Here is a 9,896-nt window from a genome sequence, read left to right on the forward strand (position 1 = left end):
TTTTGCTTGACCTGAGGGTGCTGCTTCCTGTACGAAGATGGTTTTGAGTGCCTGCGGAACCTGTGAGGAGAGTGTGGCCAGCAGACAGAAGGCTGTGGCATGTGAGAGATGCATGGTCTGGTTCCATGCCACCTGTGCAGGGATGAAGGACGCCAACATGAAGGCCCTTTAGTTCGACCTGCTGGTGTTCCTGTGCAGGCGTTGCCTCAATTAGAGCATCGAGGAATGAAGGAATGAAGACAACGATAAGGAAACGAAAAGCGTGTAACAGCAGAGTACCCAGACGGAAAACCCGAAAAAGGAAGCAGAAGTTCAGACAGAGAAGAATGAAGACCAGCAGGAAGTAGTGGAAGTTGGAAGAGTAGAAAACCGACCCAGGAAGAGAATGATGTTTAAGAAAGCTCCAGTCCATATCATCGGTGACAGTATGGTGAGGAAGACTCCAGACTTTCTAAGGAGGGAGGTGGAGTGCACCAGCATGGGAGGTGCCAAGGTACAGGATGTGAAGAAGAAAGTTCTAGAAGAAGTTAAAGAAATGGAAGAAAGAAGCCTGCTGGTGATCCAAGGAGGAGGAAATAACCTAGAGGCAACTGGGGCTGAAGAAACAGTAAAAGAAGTGGTAGAGGCAGTCAGGGCAGCTGAAGACAAGAAGATGGGTGTGGCTGTGGTTGGGGTCCTGCGGTGCCCGCGTGAAGGGGCGCTGTATGAAAAGACAAGAAGAGACGAACCAGATGCTCTGCAAGGAATTCCTGAAGCTTAAAATGGAATGGCTTGCAGAGAAGAAGGGGAATGTCAGCTTCCTGGATTTCGACGGGATCCTGGATCAAGACAGGCTCTTCAGCAGAGACGGCATCCACCTCATCCAGGATGGAAACCTAAAGATGGGACGGCGACTGTGTAACCGCCATAGGATAGGTAGGACCCATTGTACATAAGTATATAGGAATCTGATGCAATCTCTCGTAATGTGGTGCAACATGTATAAATGCTGACCTCATCTTTTCCTTTAAACAGGGGTTGCAGTGCTTCTCTATTTTATAAAACTAACTAGTACTCTGTTGCACTCATGATTGTCTCAGATAACTAATCCAAATTAATGTAGTCTCTATGGGTAGGATGCATATTATATAGGTATCGCTACCAGTGAGAAATAAAGGTAATGCACGACACAATACACCTCATGAAAAATTCCCCGTCACATGACCGACGCCCTGTGTCAGCACCTTGGAGGCTGGGCGGCGGTGGGGGCAGGCAGCCGCGCAGAAGGAAGATCGCCGGTGACTGGGAAGTGCGGGTGTGTGTCAAGTGTGTGTGCCTGTGAACTGTGCTGCGGGAACTTAGTGACTCTGTGTACTCAGTGACATTACAAACACTTTCCCGAGTTTAAAACACGTTTGCCGTATGTTCTTGTACGTGGCGTGTGGACAGCACTTGTAAATTTGTACATAATATACTACTAACTTTTATAAACTGAGTTTTCCTTGTACACCTGGGTTGATAAGAAACACTAGAACTACCAGTAAAACCGCTCGGCTGGACAGTAAATCAAAACAATAAACTTAATAGCTTTATGTAGGCCTACAGAACCTACAGGAGGCCTGCTAATCAAACAAAGTTAAGCTTCATACAACCAAAACGCTTAACAACTGGCTGAGTGGATGAGGGCGAGGCAGGTGTGCTGCGTGGAGACGGCTTGACGAGGAGGACCAATGGATGACGGCAGACAAAGAATAGAACAAACTAACCAGGCAAGTGAATGTGTGAAGTTTGGCTGTATGAATGTGAGAGGATGGGGTCTGGGGAAGTTTGAGGATGTATGCAGGGAAGTTGGCAGAACAGAGAAGATGGTGGTGGTGGTAGTGTATATGACTGTTATGGGAGAATAGGAGGAAGTTTGATGTACTTAGAAGAGTGGTGAGAGAGCATAGGGAGGAAAGAGTGCTTGTTATGGGTGACATGAATGCACATATAGGTTTATTGGGTGAACGAATGAACAGGAACAGTGAAATGCTTGAAGAGTTTGTGGTTGAAATGGAGTTTGAGAATCTGAATGTTACCTTGGCTGAGGGGTGAGTGACTTGGAATGCAAGGAAGCATGCATGAATCAGCGATTGACTACATGCTGGTGAATGGAAGAATGCATGAGATTGTGTCACACATGTGGATAGATGAGGATGGTATGGTGGATATTGTGTCTGACCACAATATGCTGGTCATGGAGTGCCGGATGCAGAGTGAGAATGAAGTGAAAGTGGCAGGTAAGGAAAGGAGGTGGAGACTGAGAGATGTAGGGTGGGAGAACTTTCAGGTAGATCTGAGTGAGAGAAGGTGGGATGATGATGTAAGGGTACATGATGTGATGTGGAGCACCTGAATGAGAGACTGGTTGAGAATGTGCAGAGTGCTGCCGAGAATCAGATAGGGTATGTGAGAGTAGGTAGGAGAAAGAGAGTATGCAAACCATGGTGGAACAGTGAAATCAGAGAGGCCAGGAAGGAGCGAAAGAGAATGAGTAGACAGTGTAGATGGTTGAGAAAAAAAGAGACATGAAAGCGATGAGGCAGAGAATGAGTACCTGAATGGATGGGAAGAATATGTGAAACAACAGAGACTCACAAGGCAAATGATAATGAAAGCTAAAGTGAAGTGTGAAAGGAGTGTGATTGAATCTTTAAGAGAGAAAGGCATGGAAGGTGACCATGAATGGTACAAGTTCATAAGAGGTGAGAATATGTCAGAGAATGTTGGTGTGGAGAGTCTGAAAGTGAATGGGGAAGTTATAACAGAGAAGAATGAGATCAGGGAGGCAATTAGACAGTTCTGGGAAGAGGTGGGTGGTGTAGGTGAAGTGTTTGGTGTGAGAGAAGGATGTGTGACTCTGGAGATGAAGAATGCAGATGAACTGAATGAGAGAATCAGCAAGGGGGAGGTAGAGAGATGTGTGAAAAGGCAGAAGAATGAGAAGGCAGCAGGTTTAGACGGGATACCATATGAGATGTATAAAAATGGTGGGGAGGTTGTTATTGACAGGATGACTGAGGTGTTTAACCAGGTGTGGGAGGAAGAGAGGGCATGACGCGGAACTGCCATAGTCCCTGCCCAAAGGAGAATGCTGTCTTCTCTTTATCCTCGTCCGCCACCTCCACCTGATGATAGCCAGACTTCAGATCCAGAGTGGAGAACCAGCGGGCACCTGTCAGTGCATCCAGCATGTCGATCCTGGGTAGTGGATAGGAATCCTTCACCGTGACGTCGTTCAGGGCTCTGTAGTCTACACAGAGACGCGTCGACCCATCTTTCCTCTTCACCAAAACTACTGCAGAAGACCATGGGCTGTTCGATTTCTCGATCACACCTTGCACCTGTAAGTTCCTCACTGCTTTCTCTATCTCCTGACGTCGAGTGGAAGGTATTCTTCGTGGTGCATGCTTGATTGGGTGGCTGCCACTGGTATTGATGCGATGTTGAACCAGATTCGTGCAGCCCAGGTCCGTGTCTCCCTTCGAAAAGACATCAGCGTACACGCACAGCATCCTCCGCAACTGTACTGCTTGCTCAGTGCTCAGATGCTCCGTACTCTTCTGCAGCATCTCCCGTAGATGCTCCGGCACACGTCTTCTGTCACTGTCCCTTTCAGCAGGCTGTATCGTGCTCCTCGCTGTCCGCCCGCTGGTGGCAGTCGGTGTTGCCACGCTCCCCGCTGCCCGCCCGGCTGGCAGCCGCTGCACCTCACCTGCTGGCTCCACTTGTCCACCACGCCCACTCACCTCCCGGCGCCGTTATTGTTCGCCCCTTGTCCTGCTCCCTGAGGCCAGGCCAGCAGACCGGGCGCTTGCTACCTGAGGACAGGCGTCCTTGGGGAGTAAGGGCACTTCCGCATCATGTACCCTCAGCGTTCCTTTCCCGAAGTCGATACAAGCCCGGCCCTTCGTCAGGTAGTCGATACCCAGGAGGCAGGGTTCCTCCAGGTCAGCCACGTACACAGGTAGCTGCATCTCCTCGCCTCCCACCTCTATCCGTGCCTCCACTGGTCCCCGCATCGCGCTGCAGTGCCCCGTCATTCCACACACCTTCTGTGGGGCAAGGAGGAGGTTCCGTGCTGCGATGACGCCCTTCCTGACGAGCGTCCTGTCCGCCCCAGTATCCACGGTAAGGCAACACGGTCGTCCATCGATCACGCCTTCAACCTGGGAGGTGAGGGCGGCAGCAGCTGCAGCGGCGACAGAGCGGCGGCCAGTTAGCGGGAGTGGGGCCTGGGTGATGACGGCTGGTGTGCGGCCCCGCTCCCCAGCCAGGCGGTGTTTCCCGCCCGTGTTCTCCTGCCCGCCTGCGTCTTCTGGGGGCAGGACCGAGAGGTGGCCCAGTTGGCCACAACCCCAGCAGCAGGGCTGGTACACGTACTGCCCCACCTGCTCGGCGGAATGAGACCGAGCGGGGGCTGGGGACCGGCGACAATCTTGCTTCCTATGTCCCGTCTCCTTACAGTTCCAACATGCCCCTCTGAACGGCCTTGCTCTGCTTCTCCCTGGCCCGTCCTTCGCCCGGCTCCGTCGGTAGCGTTGGTTTCTTTCGGAGTCTGTCCTGGACCTCCCGGCGCTAGTCTTAACGAAGGACTCGAACTCCAGTGCCCGGGCAAGGGCCTCTTGCAGATTTGCAACATGCGCCTGCTTCACGTAAATCTGCGATTGCGCGTCCTCCAGCGCATCAATGAACTGATCCCTCATCAGCAGCGTTGCAGTTTCTTCTGATGCCCGTGGGTACGCCTTCCGCATCAGATGCTCCAAATCTTGTGCCAGCTGTTGTAACGTTTCTCCGCGTCCTCGGACTCGGGCCCGGAACCTCGCCCGATACACCTCTGCCTGGTACTGGTGTCCGTAGCGCCTCTCCAAGACGCCCACTACGTCGGTGTAGGACTCCTGTTGTGCAGGTGTTAACTGACTTAACACCTCCACGGCTGGCCCCTTCAAACTTGTCACAAGATTCAGGGCGCGCTCCTCTTGACTCCAGCCTTGCGCTCGAGCCACGACTTCGAATTGGGCCAGGTAAGCCTCCAGCGACACCCTTCCGTCGAACTCCTGTGGTTTAGGCCGCCTGGGGGCGCAGAGGGGGCGGCCGCTGGCTGGGAGGAAGCTCGAGGCGGGGAGGCGGCAGGGGGAGAGCGAGCTTTCCGTTGGTGAGGCGGGGAGGCAGTCTTGGGTGGAGCGGCTGCGGGCAGGGCGAGCGGAGGGACAGTCCGAGGGGGGTTTTCCGTCTCGTCGCCCTCAAACTCCTCGTCGGTTTCACCCCGCCAGCTGGACACTAGCCCAGAGCTGACAGGATGAGCGCTGTGCAACTGAGCACTCATTCTTCTCACTGGGCTTGCCGTCGCTCGCATGGCATCCGCCATCTGCCCCAACTCCTCCTTCATCTCCTTCTTCAGCGTCGCACATTGGAGTTTGTTTTCGTGCCTGACGGTAATTAATCCCTGCCCGATGGTAGTCACTTCGTGCCTGACGGTAGTTAATTCCTGCTGGATCGCCACCAACATACACATGAGTTCAGCCATTGAGGCGGCTCCTCGCCCACAACTTCCTTCTTCACGATCTGCTCGCCGTCAGCCATTGTACCTCCGTCAGGTAGTACCTTGCCTTCCGCCACAACACACAAGACGCCCTTAGGATCCCACTCCTGACACCAAGTGCTGTGACCCTCCTTCAGCTTCTTCTTCAGGGAGAGGACGCCTCACAATCTTCTCGGGATTTGGGGCGTGCGTGTCGGGGAGAAAGACTTTACCTGGGTGATGCGGCGCGGTTGGGGTGGAGCGGCGGGCAGATCGCTCTCTCAGGCCTGGCTGTCTGCTGCTATAGCACCCACTCTCACTCAGCTCAGTCACACAGAGTTGGGAGAAGGAAACACTTCTTCCTTATTTCTCTATATTATAGCAACTATACACGACTCACCGGGAACAGGTGGCGGCGGCACACAGGACAGGGCAGAGGGCGGCAACAAAGTACGGGTAACACTTTGTTAGTTCGTCAGGCACTTCACTGTCTCTCTGTCTCTCGTTCACTCTCTGACTGCTCCCCAGAGTACGACTTGTTCCTTCGAGGTCTCTTGCTACACTCCTGTCCTCTGTCCTCGTCGGTGCCACACAGTGCCCCACAAACCACGCCTCCTGTGCCGTCGCACCTGCCAGGCAATGTCCTTACGAGTCTATTTCAGCTTATTAGGTAACGCTATCTACCTTAACCGCTAATTACCAATATATCCCTAATAATGCTGGCTACAAGTAATTCACACATGCATGCATTTATTTACACGGTACCGTATGACAATTATCCCAGGGCTGGCCAGTGCCCTCACCCATACACACACACACACACACTCTTATCTCACCGTGACCTCCGGGGTCACATCTCCTCCGTCATGGAGGCCTAGCTTAGTGTCCCTTCCATTAAGGTGTGACAGTTTCATAAACACGAGCAACCAACACCTCGCTCATCCTTTAGCTAAAGTTTGCACATATGTACTCATATGTACTACCCATATGTACTCTCTTATGACGCTGCTCCACACTCACACAGGCACACGTACATCTCTGGGAGGCTGCTGCAATACACCTTCGCAACAATATTTACTTCATCCACCTGTGACCCCGTTGAAGCTCCCTTGTATCCAACTTGAGTTATAAGTATATCATAGAGATATATGTATATTGTACATGTGCGATAACTATTTATAATTAGGGAGGCGACACACACATGCACACACGCCCGGTAGCTCAGTGTTTAGAGCGCTGGCTTCACAAGCCAGAGGACCGGGGTTCGATTCCCCAGCTGGGTGGAGATATTTGGGTGTGTCTCCTTTCACGTGTAGCCCCAGTTCACCTAGCAGTGAGTAGGTACGGAATGTAAATCGAGGAGTTGTGACCTTGTTGTCCCGGTGTGTGGTGTGTGCCTGGTCTCAGGCCTATCCGAAGATCGGAAATAATGAGCTCTCGTTCCGTAGGGTAACGTCTGGCTGTCTCGTGAGAGACTGCAGCAGATCAAATAGTGAAACACACACACATAATGAGCTCTCAGATTGCACCGTAATGAGCAACGTCTGGCTGTCTCGTCAGAGACTGCAGCAGATCAAACAGTGAACACACACACACACGTGTGTGTATGTGTCGCCTCACTAATTATAAGTAGTTATCGCACATGTACAATATACATATATCTCTATGATATACCTACAACTCAAGTTGGATACAAGGGAGCTTGAACGGGGTCACAAGTGGATGAAGTAAATATGTACTATACTACAGTACATTATTGGTAGTGTGTGTGTGTGTGTGTGTGTGTGTTTATTTACCTATAGTTGTGCTGTACAGCATGGCACATTATCCTGTCTCCATATCTATAGCTATGCATCTAAATTGTCTTTAAAGATGTGTGTGGTGGATGCAGTAACCACCCTTTCACTTATTTCACTTAAGCTATTCCAGATGTTCACTGTTCTGTGTGTGTGTGTGTGTGTGTGTGTGTGTGTGTGTGTGTGTGTGTGTGTGTGTGTGTGTGTGTGTGTGTACTTTCTCTTATAATGTACTTTGGTAAATTACATGTCACCTACTTAGTTACATATTTTCAATTTGGTTCAAATAAGCCAAATTACAATTATATATATATATATATATATATATATATATATATATATATATATATATATATATATATATATATATATATATATATATATATATATACATACAAACTCCATTAATTTGGCTCTTAATACTCTCAAAAGGCCAGAAATCTAGATTTTTAAGGCCAAAAAAATAACAATTAAAATCAGAAAAAAAAAATTAAAGTTTCACAGAGTATGTTTTTTGCAGTTGAATTCTTTATTTTCTTTCACTTATATGGAAATACAGAACAGTGTTTGATATGCATACTTTATGTATTGAAAAGAGATAAAACAGTATGCTGAAAAAATGTAATATTCCTGTGTTCTGTAACTGTTGTGTTTGGTGTTTTTTGTTAGCGTTGGATACTGCACAGAAAGAAAGTAATATGCGTACATACTGTACCTGTTTGGTGCTCTACACATGGATTACTTCTGCATATTAATGGTAAATACAAACACAATGTTTTTGTAAGTCATAGTTTTTATTTACGGGTATTTGCCAATTTTGAGTGCAACAAATTTTTTTAAGTGTTATCCTGAAATCTGGAATTCTCATGAAAGGAAAAAACACATATCTTAGCAAGTTTAATAAGTTCATTGGAAATTATAAACATAAACAATTACCAAAACAACAGGTCTAGATTTTAGAATGGAAGCTATGTTACAAATATAGCAGAAGCAGGCAAGCAAAAGCAAACAAATATCATGCAGGTTTATACTGATTTGTACAGCAGCGGCAATAAAGCACACAATTTATAGATAGCTCATTTATATATATGGCTATCTAGAAGAACATTTATACATGTCTATCTAGAACAAGGGTTCCCATCCTAGGGTACACGTACCCCCAGGGGTACATGAGTGAAATATTGGGGGTACGTGAAAGGTTTCTCAGAATACTTCATAGTGTTTGTCTGTGAAGTATTACTTCCTATCAACACTACCTTATAGTGACGTACTCACATTAATTGAAAATTTTGTCTGCTCCATATATATAGCACAATTAACACTTAATGAACTATGTCAATAAACCTTGCATATATTTATACCCCTCCTGATGCTGCACTGTGGTTAAGGGCTATGTGACCAATACTGAAAGACTTCAAGGGGTACATAAGATTAAAACGGTTGAAAACCCCTGAGCTAGAAGCAAAATTATCATAACATGCATATATCCCATGCATTAAAGCAAAGTATGGGTTGTTATGTCATAATCAAAATAGCTTAGAAACCTACAGTACTATTTGAATTAGAAAGCAAAGCTTGATATACATGACACCTATAAACACACAGAACAGTCAAAGTACATCACAGGACAAACAGAGCACAAGTTACATGCTTCACATATAGCATGCTAACATAAAACTCAATTTATGATTCATGCCTACTTACATGACTGACAAAATACTCCTGTATCGAACCAGGAAAAAATACACATGTAGATAACCATAAAAATGTTGCTTAAATGGTACATTCCTATACCATGACAACTTATTTTGATAATTATAAAAATAATCAATTGTGAGTGATTGTTGTCATTTTACGGCACTTCCTGGCTGGTGCCGTATCCATCGTACAAGTAAATTTTCTTTTTACTCAATGTTTTATTGAAAAATTTTGAATAATAATGAAGCCTCATATTAAGATATAAATTTTTAATAATTTTGTCTACTTCAGTGCAAACACCTGTTATAGTGATCCCTGATAAGTAAGAATACAATTTTGTTTTTACACCATTGCCATGTATAAGACTCACAATGTTTTTTTGGAAAGTTTTTTCAAAAGACTTCACTATATCAAAAATTTGATCGGTGGGATGGGTCAAATATTTCTTAAAGTCACCTTCACCTTTATTGAGTAAGTATATTTCCCTGAGCTTTCCATCATCCATGTCTAAAGGCTGTTTGACTAATTTAGATTTACAGGGTATACAAATATGAATCTTGAAGAGACCAAAGGGCCGAGTATCGGAGTTTTGCTCCTGGAGATGAGGTGCTCGTGCTGTTACCACTGCAGGGCCAGCCGCTTGCTGCCCGCTATAGTGGCCCCTATATTATAGAGAAGAGGGTAGGAGACCTCGACTACCTGGTAGTCACTCCTGACCGGCGCAAGAGGGCTCAGCTGTGTCACGTTAACATGCTGAAGCCCTATTTTCGTTCTACTAGCCAGAAGGGCTCTTTTAGTTCTGCCGTGCAAGAGGCATCTTCAGTTTTATTTTTCTGCCGGGAGGGAGAGGCTCCAGAAGTTAT

This window comes from Portunus trituberculatus, chromosome 35 (assembly GCF_017591435.1).
Source record: "Portunus trituberculatus isolate SZX2019 chromosome 35, ASM1759143v1, whole genome shotgun sequence".
NCBI classification, from domain to species: Eukaryota; Metazoa; Arthropoda; class Malacostraca; order Decapoda; family Portunidae; genus Portunus; species Portunus trituberculatus.